This window comes from Anas acuta, chromosome 9 (genome assembly GCF_963932015.1).
Source record: "Anas acuta chromosome 9, bAnaAcu1.1, whole genome shotgun sequence".
Taxonomy (NCBI): domain Eukaryota; kingdom Metazoa; phylum Chordata; class Aves; order Anseriformes; family Anatidae; genus Anas; species Anas acuta.
In genome coordinates, this window is record NC_088987.1 from 26,165,327 (window position 1) to 26,187,244 (window position 21,918).

Sequence of the window (21,918 nt, forward strand, 5' to 3'; positions counted from 1 at the left end):
GTTGGTTCACACATCGAATGGCACAGGGACTGCATATTTTTTCAATCATGAAGATGGTGTCAGCTACTTTAAAAATGTTCTCCAAGATGTGGTGAGAGGAAGACACACTTGTATATGCATTACGATTTGACACCAACCTCAAGATGCATTCAACTAAGGTGTCACATCTCACCTCAAGTGGAAACAAAGAAATCAAGTAGTAGTACAATAGCATTTAACAGCTGATAATAATGTTTCTGTCTGATTTGCTATAATTACACAGATTGAACAGTCTGTGTTACAGGCAACCATTAATTACCAGTTCTATACCCCAAGTATATATTTTTCCTCAGAGTTTTAATGCTAAAGTCCAAATTCTTTTCATAAGAGAAGTAATCCAGTAACATTTCCTTCCACACCAAAAATTTTTTACTCCATGTAGTGCAGACATTTAATTTCTCTGCTGGCACTCTCAAAAGCAACTAATACTTCCAAGAGAAACTCCATGTGAAATACCAAATTCTTATCAAGTCATTTGCTAACCACGTATTTTAAACATATCTAAAATCATTTCATGGCACAACTGCTGCCTTTCACATTTATTAGTAGATTTTTAAAATTTTTATTATATTAAGTCATTCAAGGGCAGAATTCATCATGACAATAATTTAAATATTTTTTGCATTTCAGAAGGTTTACCATAAGACAACTTGCAGTGCCTGCAAAAATCATGTGTAATATTGGTAACATTATTCAGCCTATACATTTACTAACCTCCACTGCTCCAAATTCTGAGAGACTTAAAATTAATACAAATAATGAGCTGTTTCTTACTAACTATTTGTGGTAATCATTTATGTCTCCAGAGCATATAACTCTGAAAGTGGTTTTGGCAAAAGTAACAGGCCTGTTAACCGGCTTTTCAAAAACATGCATTCCCACTACATTTACACATAAATCTGATGAATCCAAAGCTAAAACTACTTAAAATAAGAATATCCAAACACAATTCTTTAAAGTGAAGGAACACTTTGGAACTCTTTTACTTGACTGATGACTTGTGATAGAGGACTGTGAATAATTATTGTTAGACAACAAGAATAATGCTATATAAAACAATTCTGAAAGCCTTCTTGCAAAAATGCACACATACATTTACTGAGAGCAAAGTGCTATCTGTAAAAGCAAATAATGAAAAACCTTGTTAACGGGGAATTTAGCTTTAAAATAACTCCATGATTTAGCTTAATGTCTCCTCATGTTTATACACGCGTTTTGAAAACTAAATCTCTTGAGAAGAGTGCAGGCTAAATGCAGCTTCCACAAAGTGATCCATTAAAGTGACCGAGAGCACAAACCCATGTGTTCCACAATGCTGGATTTGAGTCTGTTTCTATTTCTCAGAAAGAAATTATCTTTCAAATCAGACATTGTGATTTCCTAAGATATAAAGTACTCACAAATTGTAACCTGAAGACAAAAAAAGAAAAAAAAAAAAAAAAAAAGCATATGAACACTGTTAAGCAAGTACACAGTGACATTACTAAAGTGACAACTACATCTTAAATTACAGACACAGTACCAACAAGAAAATAAACATTTTAAGACTTCATAGCAACTTCAGCCCATCAATAACCCCAGTGTAAAGATATTGAGACTAGGAGTCTATACTGAGACCTGCAGTATACTGCAGTCTACTGCAGTATATACCATACTTACGGAAATTATGTGTTTCACTGCAATTCTGGTAAAGGCATGTTCTAGCTATGACAACTCAAGAACCCTCCAGAATGTTAAGCATAGCTACTTATTCTTCAAATTTTAGATGTGAGCCTCATACCTTGTTTCTTCCTGTTGTTCCAGTTATTACATGCTGAAGTCATTTCATATTGTGGGTGATCAGATGAGATGAAATAAAGAATCAATGTGCAAGTGGTTCCTGTTGTTTAACTCTGAGGAAGTACAACTTTTTCAGCCATCCAATCAAGGGATTAAGGTAGTTGTAAGGTTTCTATCACATTACTGAAAATTCAGATTCAATTTGATATTCAGAATCTTTCAACATCTTCTTCATTAAAAGAACTTTGCATTAATACAAGTAACACGAGGAAAATGAAATAAGGATGATCATACCAAAACCTGTTTCCTCCCGTGAGAGTAAAGAACCCTTTGATGGCTCTCCCTCCTTCTCTCTATTTGTCCTTAAGTCATCTTGGAGGCTTTTATACTTCCTACAATAATGCTTGATTTTGCTGTGGAAATGAGTACTTTTTTCCTCGTTAACATAAAAACAGACATTAGACTCAGCAGCTGCTGCTGAAGGACTTGTTTTCTTCCCTGGCAATTCACTGTCATAAGCATCTCCAAGCAGACAACACAATGTTGTGCATTGCTACCTCAGGTTGCAGTACCACTTAAACCAACTAAGTTTGGCCTCTCTTCTTCGTCTCTCTTGCTGAAGTATAAACATTTCAGCATTTCTTAGCCACACTATGGCTTAAAGGCACTACATATTCTCATAGATTAATTGAAATAATTGCCGAGGCAAACAGCTCTGGGGCAGACACGTTCTGCAGTGGAGCAGGGAATCGCGATAGGCAAGGCTTTTTTTCGGCATCGAAGCCACTTGAGGCAGCTGAGGGAGCTGCCAGGGCCCGGCAGCCCTCACAAGGGTGGCTGACAAGATGTAGGTGCAGCCAGCAGCGCCCCCTCCCCGGCCATTCAAAAGCAGCCCCTAGGGAGCACGAGGTGAACGCAGCAGTTTCTGTAGGCAGGGCCCCTTGCCACTCTCTTGCAGGGGTCTTTCCCTTCCGTACCGGTAGCCTGTTTGTGAGGAACCTGGCCATGGTATCAACCAGGCAGAAAACTTCGCTAAGAAAGTCAAGCACCTGGTACGGCCCACTGACTACTTACCTGCTATTGGTCTTTCAGGCTGGTAATAATGAGGTAGCAACGAGAAGTCAGAGCAATCAAAAGGGACTTTTGAAAAAGGCTTTGGGGTGACTACTTAAAGGATCGGGCACAGGCTGTGTTTGCCTCTATCTTTCCGATAGAGGGGATTGATGCTGACAAGCGGGCTCACCACATTAACACATGGCTTCAGGACCGGTGCAACTGGCAGAACTTTGGGTTCTTCAATCATGGGAAGGTCTACGTGACAGCAGGCCTGCTGGCACCAGATGGGATGCGCCTCTCTCAGAGAAGGGTAAGGATTTTGGCTCAGGAATTGGCAGGGGTGATAGATAGGGCTTTAAACTAGAGTTGAAGGGAGAAGAGGATAAAACCAGGCACTCCGGTGATAAGCTAAGGGTTGGTGCACTAGAATCAGAGGGACTGTGTGCTAGTGAGGTCCTTTGGTCAGCTCCACAAGGTGCTGCGTGTAGGGAGGCACATTTGAAGTGCTTCTACACAAACACATGCAGTATGAGAAATAAAATAGATGAGCTAGAAGTCTTGGCCCAGTCCCACAGCTACGACATCATCGGCATAAGCAAAACCTGGTGGGATGAGTCCTGTGGCTGGTGTGCTGCAATAGATTGTTACAGGCTCTTCAGGAGGGACAGGCAGGGTAGGCAGGGTGGTGATGTACATGTATATGAAGCATGGGCTGGACTGTGTGGAAATTCAAGCTGGCAATGGCAAAGTTGAGAGCCTCTGGGTAAGGATTAAGGCATGAACAAATAAAGGGGATGTCGTTATGGGAGTCTATTACAGACCACCTAGCCAGGACAACAATGCCAATGAATTATTCTTTGCAGAACTAAGAGATGCCTTGAGATCAACTCCCCTTGTCCTTATGGGGGATTTCAACTTGCCAGACATCAACTGGGATCACCACACAGCTGACACGAGCAAGTCCAGGAGGTTCATAAAGCACCTAGATGATAACTTCTTGGTGCAGGTGCTAAGGGAGCCGACTAGGAAAGGTGCCCTCCTAGATCTGTTGCTGGAGAATAAAGAGGGTCTTCTGGGAGACATGGCAATTGGCGGTCATCTCGGTCATAGTGACCATGATGTGGTTGAGTTTAGAATTTATGGTGACAAAAGGAAGACTGCTGCCAAAACTTCAGCCATGGATGTAGGGAAAGGAGACTTCAGGCTGCTCAGGGAACTAGTCAGCAAAGTCCCCTGGGAAACTGCTTTTGAAGGCATTGGTGTCCATCAGTGCTGGTCAGTCTTTAAGCACTGCCTCCTAAAAGCACAAGATCAGGCAATTCCAAAATATCGAAAGTCATGCAGGCAGGGCAGAAGACCGGCCCGACTGACCAGGGATCTTCTACTGGAGTTTAGGCAAAAAAAGAAAGTATACTGCTGCTGGAAGGAGGGTCAGGAAACATGAAAGGAATACAGGAATGCTGTTCATGTTTGTAGGGAGAAAATTCATGTAGGGAGAAAATTCAACTAGAGTTGAAGCTGGCCATGTCTTTGGGAGACAATAAGAAAGTTTTTTTAAATATGTGAACAGAAAATGGAGAACCAAAGAAAACATAGGTCTGCTACTTGATGGGGAAGGTCTTCTCACATACAATAGCATAGGCAAAGCAGAGACATTTAATGCCTTCTTCGCCTCTGTCTTTAACATTGATGATGGGCTTTGGGACCTAGGGTGCCCTGAGCTGGAAGACCATGACAATGGGAATAACAAACTCCCAATCGACCCTGAACATGTGTGGGATTTGCTGCTCCATCTGGATCCATACAAGTCTATGGGTCCAGCTGGGATCCATCCCAGGGTTCTTAAAGGGCTGGCTGACGTAATCGCAGGACCTCTCTCAATTATTTTCAAAGGTTTTGGGAATCTGGAGAGGTCCCAGTAGACTGGAAGCCGGCAAATGTTGTGCCAATTTTCAAGAAGGGTAAGAAAGAAGACCCCAACAATTACAGGCCTGTCAGTCTCACATCAGTGCCTGGTAAAATCATGGAGAAGATGATTCTTGAAGTTATTGAGGCGCACCTGGGGGACAATGCAGTCACTGGTCCCAGCCAACACGGGTTCATGAGGGGTATGTCTTGCCTAACAAATTTGATTTCCTTTTATGACAAGATCACCCATCTAGTCGATCAAGGGAAAACAGCTGATGTGATGTTTTTGGACTTCAGCAAAGCTTTTGGCATGGTTTCCCACAGGATCCTACTGGACAAAATGTCCAGCATACAACTTAACAAAAACATCATACGATGGGTGAGCAATTGGCTGACGGGCAGGGCTCAAAGGGTTGTGGTAAATGGGGCCACATCTGGCTGGTGGATGGTCACTAGTGGGGTCCCTCAAGGCTCCAGTCCTCTTCCATATTTTTATAAATGATTTTGATGTAGGACTAGAGGGTGTTTTGAACAAATCTGCCGACGACACCAAACTTGGAGGAGTTGTAGACTCGGATGAAGGTGGAAAGGCCTTGCAGAGAGATCTGGACAGATTGGAGAGCTGGGTGATCACCAACCACATGAAGTTTAACAAGAGCAAGTGTCGGGTCCTACACCTGGGGTGAGGCAACCTTGGCCATACATACAGACTGGGCGACGAAACGCTGGAGAGCAGCCCTGCAGAGAGGGATCTGGGGGTTGTGGTTGACAGCAAGTTGAATATGAGCCAGCAGTGTGCCCTGGCAGCCGGGAAGGCCAACCGTGTCCTGGGGTGCATCAAGCACAGCATTGATGGTCGGTTGAGGGAGGTGATTGTCCCACTCTACACTGGTGTGGCCTCACCTCAAGTACTGTGTGCAGTTCTGGGCACCACAATACAAAAAGGACATTAAACTGTTGGAGAGCCTCCAGAGGAGGGCGACGAAGATGGTGAATGGCCTAGAGGGGAAGACTGATGAGTAGCAGCTGAGGTCACTGGACCTGTTCAGCCTGGAGATGAAGAGGCTGAGGGGGGACCTCATCACAGTCTACAGCTTCCTCGCGAGGGGGAGGGGAGAGGCAAGTGACCTATTCTCTGTAAACACCAGCGATAGAACCCACAGGAACGATGTTAAGCTGAGGCAGGGGAAGTTTAAGATGGACATCAGGAAGAGGTTCTTCACCAAGAGGGTGGTTGCATGCTGGAACAGGCTCCCCAGGGACATAGTCACTGCACCAAGCCTGTCTGAATTTAAGAAGCGATTGGACTGTGCACTTAGTCATGTGGTCTAAACTTTTGGGTAGACCTGTGTGGTGCCATGAGTTAGACTTGATGATCCTTATGGGTCCCTTCCAACTCAGGATATTCTATGATTCTGTGAAAAGGGAAGGAAATAGTCAAGATTCTCTTCACAAATCATATTCATGTTTAAAATAAACGCTCGTGGTTCAATTCTCTAAGAACTTAAGTACTTCCAAAGTTTGCTTCCTTCCTTTTCTCCCTTATTTCATCTTTAAAGATGAATGGTTCTCTCCTTACCCATTTTTCCTTTTGTAGCATTCAACAAGTAGAAAGTCATCCCTTTTCCACATACAACAGCTAAGATTGGTGTGTTTTATTAAAAAGAGGTGAAACAGCATCTCACTTCTTATAGCTCAGTTATGTTCAATCAACCTGACAAAAAAATGTTCTGGAACTCTTAAATGTCAGAGCTAATTTTGTCAGATTTGCCTTTCTTTTGGAAGAAAAGAGCAATGATGATGCAAAATTGTGCCAAAATGCCTTTCTGAAGACGCTGTTGGTTTCGGTGTAACCTTAGGGATAGAGGTTTTCCATCCAGTAAGACTGAAAACACAATGTTCCCTTCTAAACAACCTGCTGTCTTCTAGCTAACTGCCAGTGTATGGATGTACTTCTTACAAGAGCATCTATCCAAACTAAACACTAGGGAAAAAGTTGCAGTCCACAGGTGATGGAAATTATCTGCCTCCCTAAGGAAATGCTTCTCCTAGTCACTAACCCTTTGTCTTCAGTAAAAGGCAGTAACAAATTCCCACCAATCTTCTCAGGCAACCTAGCTCCCAGGGCTCTCTGTGACATTGCACTGCTATACAAATGTAAGATAAAAGCTCAGAGTCCTTTGAAGTCTCACGCAGAGCAATACTTCATTAAGGTGACTATATACAGAAAAATAGCTTGCACTGGCTTATCACAGAAATGGGGCTCTCTTTCTAGACTGTTTAAAGAATTGAAAAATATTGCCTCTTTTCCAGTAAAGTACTCCGGGAGCTACTATTTATATTGTGGTAGTTAATAGTCAAAAATATATTATTTGGTTTAATCTAAGAGTATAAATGCTCAGAGGGTGCAAACTTCAGTTAAACTAGAAACAGTTTTTTATGACACTGCAAAAAACAATGTTGTCGTATAGAGCTACGAGCTATAGTAACCATCCATTACCACAGTGCAATTAAACAACCACTTCACCTACATACCAACAGCACAGCTTTCTCTATTTTTCTAGCACAGCAGAGTCCAGTAATCCCCATCGAGTTTGAGTGTACTTTAGGTTTATGTTTCATATTATTTTTAATTATAATGTAAATTAGTAATTTCCATCATTTACTCACAGAGGAAAAGTGATATATTTGAAGAGCTAAATAAAGGAAAATATCAAAATACACTTCCATAAGTGAAATGCTCAAATCTTCAGTTTCCTCAAGGACAGAGATATTTTCATAATAACCATTCACGAAATTCAGATTGAAATCAGAGTCCTACCCTTCCTGTGTTACTTTTCTCATTTGCCTCACCTCATTTGTTTAAGTACTAGCTGATTCTGTGTTACAACTTTGGCACAAATATGCAGCTTTCCAAGAAAGTCAGGGATGACCATAAGTCCTGAAACAAGGACTACCTAACAAAAATAGGACCAAAAAGGTGTTGAGGGATTTCTTGAAACAGCAAAAATCCCATGGCTTGCTGCAGCTGAGCAAACCAAGCTACCAGGGCAACTATGAGAAGTTCCCATGACAGTGTTCCCACATCGCCCAATTGAGGAATTTAGAAAAATATTGTTACCAGCTTCAAGGACAAGGTCTACATGACTGCTAACCACAAGGGGGTTGTTTTCTTGCAGGTGGGGTTGTTTTCTTGTAGTTGTTTGTCTGAGTGCTTTTGACCAATAATCTTGTGTGAGACACTATCCGCCCCTGTTAAGTTCACTATAAAAGTTAGGCTATTCGGGCAATAAAATGGAGCATGATCTGACCATACTGGTGTCTGTCATGCTTTCAGCCGTGCTTCTTGCAACAAAAAAGGGACATTTAATATCAAACCCACTCAACATAAACAGTCAGTCCTGTACAAATTTCTACCTGACTCTTCTGATAATGATAGTAATGGATAAAAGTGCAGGTTGTTCAGTCTTATACCTGATTATACACACATTATCTATCTACGTCTTTCTTTGTCAATATTTTTCTCAGATAAAAATCTGTTGAAATTACACCACTCTATGATTGATGGCAACTGTTAAAGTGGTGCCCTGAGCTACATGTGTGGGAACAGTCTCATTGCTTAATTTAGTAATGAAGCATCCAAATCAGATTGCCAGAAGCTGGCAGTTACCATACACTAGCTATGTTCTTGCATCCTTTTACAATGACTCCTCTTCTGGCCACAGTCAAATGCTGCATGCTAACACTAGGGAGACATTGGGCTGTTTCTATATGGCCATTTTGATGCATTTACAAAATTTAAATAAGATTGATAATATCATTAATAAGTCATGTCTTACATAAATAACCTACTCCTAATACTGGACCACTCTCCTGTCATTTGGAAATGTAAAACAAGCATATGGAATTTGTTATTTTGTTTTTCGAGTCATAAACATTACTCAAAAGACAAAGTTAAAAGATTAATGAGAGCTGATCACAGTGACTTGTGTAACTTCAAGATGAGGACAATGAAAAATGCAGCTCCTTGGCATTTATGGAGGAGGGTGTGTGGATGAATCACACAATTGATAGATACCCTTGTTTCAGAAGGCAGCTCTTCTGCCAAGTCATGTACTTTTTTATCTAATCCAATTAAGAAATCATAATAAAATCTACTTTACTACTTTTCCTGTATCAAGTATTCTTTTGCAAGATATTCATAGCTGTGTACGCAACAAACTTCAGGGGGAACATTTCAGTGCTATGAAGCACCCACAGAAAGGGCAAGTCTACATTCTACCAAATCTGTGTTCTTGCTCATCCAAGAGGGTCCTGTTTCCAGCATAATACCAAGAAAGCACAATACTTAATAGCATTAAATGGAACAGTTTTCACCCTAATGGAAACCACAGCAACAATGTTAAAGAGACATTTCACAATGGTCCTCAAGACCAGAACATTCGCACAAAGACACAAGTCCCATAAATTTAGCTGGTATCCTAGAGGCAAAGCAGACTTCACAACTCAAAGCATAAAAAGATAAACAACTGTGGGCAATATTCAGCTTTAGTAACAGTCAGAGGCTAAGAATAACAGAGAACATTGAATCTCTCAACAGCAATAAAATCTGCCCAGCATCACTGGGTCTGGCTTAAAAAACAAACAACAACAAAAAACTGTTAATGACTAGGGTCCAACGCTGCTCAATGGGATTTGTGTAAATAATTAAATAAGAAAAGCCAGCACTTACATTTTTTAGTTTACATGATCACTGAAAATAAGGATGGATAGCAATACCAATTTTTTTCTATTATAAAACTCTTTTCTTTAAGTACAAATGGTAGACTAACAGTATCAGGAAATCAGGAAGATGCAGGGGGGGGAGGGGGATACAGGGGTGATAAAAAAAGAGCTGTTAAGAAAAACCTCTTTTTGTCCAGTTAATGTTATAAAGTTACCAAAATATTTGTTTCTTTCTGAAATAACAGTAATATTCACTACAAAGAAGAAGATATATTTTACTCATGGCCTTTTCTCCAAGGTATTTTCAAAAGTCTACAGATTTGGCCCAGCGTAAAAATACTAGCAACATTTCGTTTTGCCAAACAACAGCATGTAACAACCACGTGCACAAGTACACAACTGAAGCCTCATAAGTTGGTGCAAATCCTTCTACAGCTAGCTTCCCAGGCCCCTGTTTCTTGCCTTTTGTCCAAGATGTGGCTCAGCACCCACCAACCCCCCACCAATGGGACATGCTCCCACTACGAGCATCTGCGTGAAGCTGTGGGGAGGCCGCATGCTCCAGTTGTGTGGGGCCTTGAGTGTCTGATATGCTCCATCCTTTAGCCTTCACACTGGCAAATTAAATAAAGATGCTATTTCGCTTCTTTACACAACTGAGTGGCATTTTAATTAGTCTACAGTTAGAAGTGTTAATCACACTATGAAGTGAGGCGATAATTCACAGCTAGTAAAACTTCCTGCAATGGTTTTACAAGCACCAGTATACAGTTTACCACATCTGTTTTAAAAGGAAAAAAAAAAAAAAAAAAAAAAGAAAGGGAACCCACCACACCACAACAGTGCATTCTCTTTTTCAATTAAAATCAGCTTCCAGAAATCCATTCCTAAGAGAGGGTTTTTATTCCTCTTTGAAAGGATACTCTAAATCCCTAATGATTTCTTTCAAAGGGCTTTATATATTAACTTTATTTACTATTTTCATTTTGATAGATTCAAAAAATATATGCATAGTAATCCAGGCCTCTCCTTCCTGAAAGCTTCTTTCCTTCACTCCACTGAAAATACTGTATTAACAACTTTTGTCCTTCTATTTGTCATGTATTCTACTGGTGAAAAGCTTTTATGTGCAGCAAGTTTTCAGAAAGGGAAGCTGTGTTTATTATTGAAAACACAGATCAAAAAAAAATGTTGAATTTAAGCAGCTGAGATCAAGCAGCAGTATAAACATGCCACCAAGTTTATTTTTTATCTTTTGAAAAGAATGCAAGACCTTCACAATAAATATTTTTAAATTAATCATTCATTTGCTTATTTTTGTGGGGAGCACATTTGTGCAAGATGATTTATCTTCTGCACAGCTCAGCCATCTGGCTGTTCTGAAAGTCTAAAAGAACAGGATAAAAACAAATAGCTAAGTGATTCCTTTATTTTTCTAAGGAATATGATGGGTGTGGTGGGGCTGTTCTGGCAGGCTCCATGCAAAGGATGGCTATAACATAGCATCATCAATTTGATAGACAAAATTTTTCAGTGCCATTTTAGATAGAATCCTAAAATGTACTTAACACTCACATCCAATGTTTTCAGTGAGCAGAGGTAAGCAAACAAGTAAGTACCTGAGAACTCAAAGGTGCCTCTGTACACAGATGCATCTCCAATTCTGATTAGCACATTCAATACAAATTTACCTATCAGATGCAGACATTAAGATGAACTTCATTCTAACATGATAGGAAGCATACAGAAAGCTTCATAACTCCAAACTACATTATAGTTACCAGACGTAATAAATGTGCAAAGTGTTTCTCTGCACAGACTCTTTAAATTAAAAATCTGAAGCAAGAAAGAACCCCAGCTTTTTTTTCCCCTCCCTCCATTTTCTGTTACTATTTTAAATGCACTCTTTAAAGGTTTCTTCATCAACAAGCCAGACCCATGAATCAGTTTAGCAAAAGGCTAACATGGCATCATCCGCACCTATGCAGAATTTTCTTTTGTCATGATTAATCCCTGACTCTGAATATCTTAAATGAACCAAGCCACAACAACATAAATGGCCTTACTTATTCAAGAGTGTGGTTTTGAACAAAAATTGGGCAAATCATTTCAAAGTCTATGTGTCAAATAATCAGGATATATAGAATTTCTCATATTTGTTTCCCTTTGAATGTCAGGCCTCAACTCAGCAGGAACATTTAATAACTTGTCAATAATTTGTGCATGGAATGATCTGGTAAAATCTTGTCACAGTCCATGCAATTCATATACATCTTTTATCTTTCATTAGGTATACATGTCAGAGTCACTGTCTATGCTTTTGTCTTTGAATGTAATCACATATGCAGAAATCAGAAATAAGACGGCATTCAAACCACACACTGCATGAGTAGTCTGAGGACTACTAATTTCTTAGTAATGCTGGCTTTTCTCATAAAGGACAAGGAGGAAATCAGCTTCAAAAACATCACTTTCACACACATTATTAAAACTTTTAGCTTAAGAAATGGGGCAAGGGTAGTTACAGATCAGTCCAACATGGTGCTTTGTTATCCATATGAAATATGGAGCTTGGCTCCAATGAGCTTGCCTTGGAGCCAAAATTGAGGGAGGAGGAAGAGGGGATTACTTGCAGGCCAGAAGAAAGTGGGTGTGATCACGGGTGACTAAACAGACCTCCCTTGTGCATCACATCCCCCCCCACACCCTGCTTTTTGCCCTTTTGCCCTTTTCTGTCTCTCTCTCTTTTTTTTTTTTTTTTTTTTTGGCCAGTGCATAGAGGTTACACTTCTCTTGGTCCAGAAGCACAGAACTACTACAGCAGTCTGATGTATTCCAAGCCATTCACTACAGCTAGTAGAAATATGCAGGATGAAATACATTGTTCCTGGCATTTTAATTCTATTTCAAACCAGAATATCTAAAAATCTCATATGAAAATCCTTTCAGGTTAATCTAGTTCATTTTTCACTCAGTTCATAAAGAGGTTCATAAAGAGGTTCATAAATTATCTTGCCTAAAAACAAACAAAACAAAACAAAACAAAACATTTGAGCAAAAACTCATCCACTATTACTATAGTGCTCATTGCAAATATTTCCTTTTATTGAGGTATCTTCCCAGTGTTTTTCAGAAATTGATTAGTTAATCAATTAGCAAAATAAAATTTATGTGGCACACATTTATTGGTGGTCAGATCAGAAATTATGAAATTGAAGTCCAAAGAAATTACGTAGCTCAACACCAGTCTTACATTTGATAACCAAACCCGTAGAATAAGATAGGAAGACAACTTAAGGTTATGTCACTAGGAAAAAATAAAACTACCACTTTACATTTACTATTTACCTCACTATCACACAGGAAAAACAAACAAAAAATTATAAATGAACTTTGCTATTTCTTCCACCAAATCCTAAAGCTTCCACAGCTGTTGTTGCTGTTGTTTGTTTAGTGTGGTGTATTTTTCGTTTTGGTGTTTTGAGAAAGAGAGAGAGGGGTAAGGAGGATTTTCACCTGATGGGGAATTCAAACATGCTTTTGTCCTGAAACTTGCACTAATTGTACAGAAGTTCATGAGCCTTGTGCTGGCAAGTGTTCTTAAAACGTAACCTTATGGCTCATTTATGTAATTCCCAGTTCTCTGGTAAAAGAGAAACTATCAGCATTATGTGCAGTACAGCCGAAAAAGTACTACTCTTACCACTCCTTCTTCAATATTGTAAATAATGGGAATATTTTTTCCCCATGTTCTCAAATTCATAGCTAATACTAAAAGAGAGCATCAGCACCTGGAAACATGAACAGATGTTATCCAGCCACTGAAAGTAGGTTCACACATTGACTGGCTGTTTGCATTAGAAGCCATCCTTTCACACTGAGCTGCAAAACAGCCCAAAAGCTGGTCCTTTATGAATAATAAGTGGACTTCCCCCACCCTTTTTTCTTAGAGCAAGTCAAAGATGTACAGAGTGTGAGAACACGCGTTGCTGCTGCTCATTCCCCACCTCGTACATGCTGCCCCCTGCACCCCTGCCAGGTGGGGGTGTCGGGGATGTTTGGCGGGGAAACCAGGAACCTCCTTGCAGGGCCCCAAGCTCAGAAGAGCCTCACCCAAGTTCACCCTTTTCCTACCATCTTATGACACTTTATCACCCCATTTAACATACACAGACTAGTGTCCTCAGGCCATATCATCACACACTTCTGTTTAAAAGCAGCCAACACACCAATAAAAGTACAAAAAAGTCCAGAGAAGCTAATATTGAGATTTCAAGTCTTTCAAAGACAAAAATTTGAAATTTAATTGCACAACAGAAATGTGGATTTCACTTTTTAATTAAGGCACCCCAGTTTTAACTGTTTCACCCACCCACCCACACTTCTTTGGAAGTGAAAAACTACTCATAGCCTCCAAAAACACTAAAGATATAAGTTTAGAAATATCTTAATTTAGCTACAAAATAATGTTTTAATATTTTTTAGTTACTAGAGGATAAAATGCTTGGTTGATGGTTCTTAGTGTTATCAAACTTTGCAATTAACTTTTATTTGATCTTCTGCTTCCAAGAAGAAAGTCACGTCAAGTATTTTGGCAAAGGCCCTTCAGTTCAGATTCTAGCAGAATTCATTATCAATACCACTGTATTGTTGTATCCAGGTAGGACATGTATGATACCTTTGGCATTATACTAGCATGAATTGTCTCACATTATTTTATATATAATATATAAATGCACATATACACACACGACAGACTATAGCCAAACATAAAACACAAAGTTATTCATCAGATTATGAGGAAAATAAATGGAACAAGAATATTATGTCCAATCTGAACAGACTGCTATTACCAGTCATATTTTTAAAAAAGCAACACCTGAGAAACTTTATTTCAATTCTCATGTGACTGGGGTTCAGATCATTCAGATTTCCAAATGAATTTTCAAAACTTTGGCTTTATAGTAAAATTTACATTTAGATGCAGCAGAATACAAACAGCTTGATGCATAACATTTTTTTGTTAAATACGTAGCACATTCTCAAAATTAACAACTTCTCCAACAGCACTTGCAAATAAATATAGTTGACCATTTTTCCATCTTCTAAACACCATAATCTCTCTTTAAGTATTAAGAGATGTCATGGTCTGAACTTTTATGGATCATAAAGCTTCCATTGTACATCCAAAGGTTACTAAACTTTAAACAGTTGACTGAGATTTATGAGGCAAATGTAAAATCTGCTTGTATGAGTCAGGCCTCGTAACTAAGCAAGGAGAAGGTAGCCCTAACCATGGAAATAAGGTATATTATTCAAAAACACTCCAGGAAATAAGGCATGATGGGGTAACAACATCATGAAAGCAAAATACCACAGAAAATAAACCACAGGAAAAAAAAAATCAGGAAATGGAGTAAGTCAGATTTTGTTCCATTAAATAGTAACAAAATTAGAAGTAAGACATGTAAAGAAAAACAAGATAAAGATTTGTCATCACTGAAGGGAAACGGAAGCAACAACAGCTAGCAACCCCATGGGACATATAAAATAAAATCAGAATGCAGAAATGCAGAGCAGCTCAAAAATTGATGGACTTAAAACCTTCACTTTTTCACATCACCAAAGTGAAAGAGATTAAAATCAGAACTGTAATGCTTTAGGAACATGTCAGCCAGATCACATTTGCAAAAGATGCCCATCTTGATTAGCTGCAAGGGAAACATTCAATTCTACTAGATTTTGGATGAGAATGTAAATGAAACTCTTATCATTGCTTGAATCCCTGAAATGCAAATGTAGGGCTCTGATTTACTACTAACATTACTGAAAAGCTTCTGACTTTCTTACCTTAATATCTCTAAAGTGAATGATCTGATGGGGAAAGAAAAAAAAAATGTTTTGCAGTTCCCCTTTCCCCTATCACCTCAATGTTGAGTGACTTAGCCCCCAAGAGTTAAAACCAAATCAAAAGCAAACCAAAACCCTCCAAACTGACACCACAACCACCAAGGAAGACATTATCTGTATATACTGACAGAAAGAGGAGGGGGGAATAAAAAACAAACAAACAACAAAAACAACAACAAAGACAGTCAGAACCTGCAAAACTAAGCAGAATGGATGAAGGAAGAAGTAGCTGCTACTTTGACACTTCCCAATGTTTTTCTTCAACTCTTAAGCCCTCTGTTTTCAAAGTCTCTGGGGCCTGACATTGCTGGGTTACATTCTTGTGTGTAATGTTTGCCAAAGAGGAGGAAGCTCCACACTGCAGGATCTGTCTCATCCTTGGGGAGAAAATGTGACCCGTGCTCTGAGCCCCAAACAGGCCCATGCAGGCATACCTTAGGGGCAGAAGCTAGGGTTGTCCATCACTGCTCCTGCTGCAGTGTCAGTCTATGGACAAAGATTCAAACCAGTAATGAATGAGCCAGACTCCAACTATGAGGACAAGTGAGAAAAAAAGAAAAAAAAAAAGGGGGGGGGGGGCAGGGCAAGAAAGGGTAAGAAAGTTTTCATTCGAGAAGCAAAACTTACAAGATTACAAAAATATGAGAGCAACATATGAAGAGAAAAATAATAAAATAGAAATACCAGTACAGGCCTGAAGAGCTGCTTCTCCTTTTGCCGTGCAGTGAAGTAGAAATTTAAAATGTTATGACAAGGGGTATTAGGATGATAACCAGAAATCAGGGAGACTCGAGACATTTAAGAAGGCAGGACATAAATATGCCTAGTTTTTCTGCTAGGCAACAGCTCTAGAAACCTCTGGTTTACTTCTAGAGACTGAAAATTTACAAAAGATCAAAAGTTAGACAACAGATTACATTTACAGAGCATTACACTCTACAGATTGCTAGATAATATCCTACATAACAGCAACAGATCTTTGATCAAACTCTGAAAATTGGTGTTTATATTCAAAGTAACTGCACTGAGCATAGTTTACACTCTGGAACCCAATTTGGACTCCTTTAAACAAGTAGACAAGGCCAAGTTCAGAGCTGTGAGGTGTTGAGAGCTCTCACTGCAGTGTTTGCAGCATGGAGGGCAGACTGGATAGAGAAATTATCTGAGTTTTAAGACTGGCTGGAAATTGTGGAATAATTAAAAGAAATTACATAGATCTAATCTTCTACATGTAATGGGAAATATTAACTTGATGATCAGGCATAGTGATGTTGACTTACTCTAGGTGACAACCTGGCACAGGGTTAGTCCAGAAGGCAGCTGGCAGCCTGTGGCTGGTGCTGCCCTCAGTTCTCCACTGCACCAAGGGCTCCAAGTGCTCTGGGACTGCTTGGCTGCCTGCACACTGTTCTGAGCACAGGGGGCTCACACCTCAGCTGTGAATCTATTCTGGAATGTACTTTAAAGGAGCTTAATAGAATAATAAAGGAGAGTGCATACCAAAATATGGCGGATACCACTGAGCTATTTTTTTTTTTAAGCAGTAGAACTCTTACTGTTCTACATGCTACAAATAAAAGAGGTTTTATTTTTTAATTTTTTCTCCCAAAATGTCAAGACTTGTCCTACTTCGGAAAGCTTTTTTCATTGAAATAAGAGTTTGAAAACACTTTTGTAAATATCTTATAAAAAAAATCACTCAATTTTTTTCCATTAATTTGTCAATTGTGCATAAATAAATGAATGGATTTTGCTTAAAACTATTTTTTCCTTTCAGTTGCCTTTCTTCTGATCAACTTTTTAACTAGAAGATTTCCTTTCCCTCCCATTTTCTAGTTACAATTCCTAGTGGAACTGGGTTCAAGGACACACAGCAGAAGGCAATGTTGGATTCCTCAGCACGCGGGTCTTCGTGCGTGACACACATGGCCACATGGCACCAGCACTATGCATGTTCTGACTGCCGCAAAAGGCACCACAACACAGGTGCAAGAAGTCTATACCTTCTTTCAACAACCATTTTTAAAGCCTACTTTGATGTTTCTTCAAGTACTGCAAGAAGTAAAAACTTAAAAACTTCCTCAGAGAAATATACAAAAAAATATATATATACAAAATATATGAGAAATATACAAAAAAATATATATGATAAAAATATATGAGAAATATAGAAATATAGAAAGAAAGAAATATAGAAAGAAAGAAAGAAATATAGAAAGAAAGAAAGAAATATAGAAAGAAATATAGAAAGAAAGAAAGAAAGAAAGAAAGAAAGAAAGAAAGAAAGAAAGAAAGAAAGAAAGAAAGAAAGAAAGAACCAAATGTCTTTTCAAGTTATTTCTCCACAGAATCTATTTGATTTTCAGTCAGTTCCATGAAAATATAATTTCTCAGTGGGGAAAAAAGAAACAGGACCATATGAAAATAAACACGACTGGTTCCTGACATGGTCCTCCGAGCTCCGTGAATCCTGAAGGGATTTTGGTCCCAGATTTGCTCAAAGTGGGAAGAGTTGACTGTTCCCAGCCCTCCGCCAGGTGCTATCTGGTGACAGGAGGATCTTTCCAGCGCATTTCAGCAACCAGCCGGCTTGACAAATGTCCTGCAAAACTGGAATATTGTATCTCAGCAGTACGCAATGGAGTTTTGCCAAATGTCTAACAGCCCTATTATTTCTCCCTGACAGGCTGTTTTACAGAAGTTTTTCTAATTACACTAAATGAAAGTATGGGTCATTGGACGGAACAGAAGGATATTTACATTGGGCCTCTGATATCATTATAACAAGATAAAGAGCAAATACAGGCCAGAAATGTTCCATTCAGAGTGACATTACAACTTGCTATACCATATATTTACCCCCAAAAAAACATTCTTATCACAAAACAGATATTTCTCCTTAACATGAGACCACCAAAATGAAATAAAGTAAAATAGAAGAAGATCGAAGAAGATAGGAGTAGAGAAATACTCAATGTTTCAGAAAAGTGGAAAGAATGTAAGAGCAGTAGTGCTGTGACAATTCAGACCAGCTAGAGATCTAGTCTTAGCAAAGCAAATTTATTGTAATTCAAAATGATTAACCATTAACAGTCAATTACATGCATACTGCTAAAAACCATAAGACAAATTTGTGTCTTAACAAGTATGAAAGGTACACTGATAACAAGACCCTCTTTGGTTTTAAATGGACTTTAAACCCAACTTTCCCTCCAGGTGTTTTATGTTAAGTAGAAGTATCTGCCTACTGTTGGCATTTATCTCACTTCTCATGCACGTAGCACTAATTTGGCAGTATTGGGGTCTTATGATAAACAATCCCCATGGAGCTTTAAAATTCTGCCTAATAATTCACTCTCTTTTCTTTAACATTCAACTGGTCACGGAGTGGATGAAAATGGTTATTGAATGGGCAGAGTCAGCCTTTCTGTACCATTTGTGCATTATCCAGAAAAAATGAGGATGCATCTAGGAGGAAATAATACATCTGACATCTTTGAACAATTTCTTCTCAACTCCTAAACTGTAGTAGTTCTATTGTGGCAAGTACAGATGTTATATCATTTGTGATGAGAACTAAAATCAATATCTGCCTTGTAAACTGCCGTTAAAAAAAAGAAAATAAATAAATAAATAAATCCAGCCATTCTTTTTATATATATATATATATATATATATATATATTTCACACTACGGTCATGGCATATGTAACAGACAACATATTACTAGACAGATAGTATATAACATCAGTAGTTCCTATTCATAGGAATAAAAAGCAGCAGTATATATGAAAACTATTCATATTCTCTTTCTTACTATTAAAAGATGCTTGAGGGGAAAATCTTTGCTGATAAGCATATTCTGACAACATAAAAATGTAACTGTACATTGAAATTATAGCTAAATACCTATTTGTGTAATTTTCTTTTTAATTTTGTTTTACTCAGACTTTTCAAGCTTACTTTTGATAATACAAGAATAATATCAAATATGCTTAGGAGGCGGAAGTTTCCCAGTTCAGCACGTGTTAAGTCTGCACTGCCGAACAGAAATATTTAGGCAGCCTCAACAAAAGCCACTTCCATCAGTTCCACTATTTAAAAAAATTAATCATCATTTAGAACAACATAATGTTAGGTGAATGCTATTATGAATTCATTAGTAAAAGTGCCTGTAATATAACCTCCGAACATAAAACATTTCTATTTTCAGGGAGAAAATCATTATAATGCATGGACAGACACACATTTGCATCCTTGACTTTTGTTATCCAGAATGAATTAGATTTCATGGCAAAGAAAAACAAGGGAAGGTCTAATTTTCTTGGAAAAAATGTGTGGCATTTTATTTATTTATTTACTTACTAATATACTATTAGAGCAGGGAACACAGAGTTCTTCAGGAAGGTGGGGAGGTCTGGCAGGTATGTCTTTATAAATGGTAAAACCACACTTAGACGTAACCTGAAAACAGAAACTGGTAGTGGATCACTATAGCAATACTACCATTTCAACAGCTAATCATAATTCACCAACGGAAACTTTTACACATGTATCTCACCACAAGAACGCTGCATCACCTGTATCCCATGAAAGAGATCAAAAAACTTTTGAATGAAGGTAGCAGAACATGGTGCTCTTGAACAATCTTGCAAAGTCACCTGAACTTTCAGCAAGATGCATTTTAGTCTCGTCATTAACCACTCTGAAGAAAAAAAAAATATGAATCAAAATCATTACAGCCTTAAAATCTAGCAGTACACCATCAGCCTGGTAGCCTGGCCAAGAGTCCATTCCTGGCACCTCAAAAAGCATGTGTGCAGTCGAAGGTTTTTTGTTGCTGTTTTTGTTTTGTCTGAAAAAAGTGAAACATATCATCTCTACCCCCATTACAACTCTAAATTACCCGGGAGGAATTTTGTTATTCTCTAGACAAGTCTGTGTGTATTTGAGCATTGGTTCACCTATCATACTGTGAACAATGAAACTCATCCTATGAAGTTCAAACCAACCCAAATAAAGATGTGAAATCCTTGTGTTTTACCTCCCAGGCAGCTACGAGGTCTGGCAAGGTAACAGATTCAGATCAGTTTAGATTTTGAAATATACTGCTGTGCAGCATTCTGAGGCCTCTACAGCATGCAGTTTTAGAGCTGTTGACTATGTCTGTGGAACTGCAATGTCTGTCAGTGACTAGTTAACTGCAATGTCTGTCGGTGACTAGGTAATGAAATTTATCACCTGGAAGATAAAGGACTATTTCTGAGGAGATAACAGAGCTCAGCTTTCTGATGTTCTGGCAAAGTGCTGTCTGCACACATACACAGTGCTGGAAAGGGTGCCAGGCAGCAAGGAGCATGAGTTCAGAGCTAACATCTGCAAGTTAGGCAGTTCACAGTTTCATACCTAAATATTCAAAAGTGACCCTACTCCACTCCTAAGTGAGAGATGAAACAGACCAGATAGTGAAAGGAAAAGCAGGGTAAGTAATAAGTCTTCATAAAATGGTAATTATAAAGAGAAAAAAAATAAATCATAAATATTTAAATAATAGGCGTAAATAAGAACACATTTTGACAGCAGTAAGAAGAAATCTAGTTAGAACAGATTACCTGAAAAGAAGTGGTGTCTGTAAATGGGAGACAAAAACATTCCTTTGAATTGACATAATTTCATCTTGCTGAGTGCAGGTCTTACCAAAGGCCCTCCTGGGATTCTCCAAGAGAAGAGGTCACCAAAGGTCCCACTCCATCCTACTTGGCCACCTTAGGGTTGCTTTTCAACCCATGTTTATTTTAGAAAATAACTTCAGAATAAAAATAGAGCCAGGCATGTAACAGTCCTCAAGATGTGTTGTGTACTCTGCTGATTACTTTCATGGTTTAAAAATTCATTTTGAATTTCTGCATATATATTCAGTGTCACGTTCTGTTATAAAAGAAAATTCTTCTACATAGAAGGTCTGCACAGTGGCCTTGTGATCTACACACTTAACGTGATCCACAAAACACTGCATTCCCCACTGGATTTTGAGGGTGTTTTGAATTTCACAAGCTAGTGAAAGTTGGTTATCTGTGAATTCATGAAAAGTGAAAGGCAGCAAATGCGCCACTTTCAAGTCTGAATGAGCATTTTTGTTTCCTCTCTGTCACAGACCCCAAACCTAGCAGTCATTTAAGCCTGGAGTATAATGAGCCAAAATTATCAGGAGAGTTGACCACAAGTGACATATTCTAAAGAGGAAATTGTTTTCATCAAAACATACTGTCATTAGTTTCTCCATATATACTACAAAAGCTGAAATCATAAACACAATAATGCATGGTTTCAAAACATTAACTGAGGCCACAGAGGCAGCTAGATTAAAGAATCCACAAAGATCTCAGTGTTCATATAGAAGGAGCGAAAAACTCAAAGTGAGGACCTTCTGAGAAATCAGAAACTGAAATTATATACATAGCAGGATAAAGTACTTAACTGAATATTTTAAAGGGTTTATTTC

General features: G+C 38.6%; 1 long non-coding RNA gene across 5 annotated transcripts in view; it reads right to left on the minus strand.

The window, feature by feature from the left end:
• LOC137861242 (uncharacterized) overlaps positions 1-21,918 on the minus strand; it is an 81,169-nt gene that overhangs the window by 30,199 nt on the left and 29,052 nt on the right. For 3 of the 5 annotated variants that reach the window (XR_011099483.1, XR_011099484.1, XR_011099482.1), the window contains one exon: positions 19,997-20,121. This is a non-coding gene — a long non-coding RNA (uncharacterized lncRNA). Of the gene's footprint in view, positions 1-19,781; positions 19,894-19,996; positions 20,122-21,918 lie in introns of all 5 variants that reach the window. The other 2 variants (XR_011099485.1, XR_011099486.1) reach the window with 2 other exon arrangements.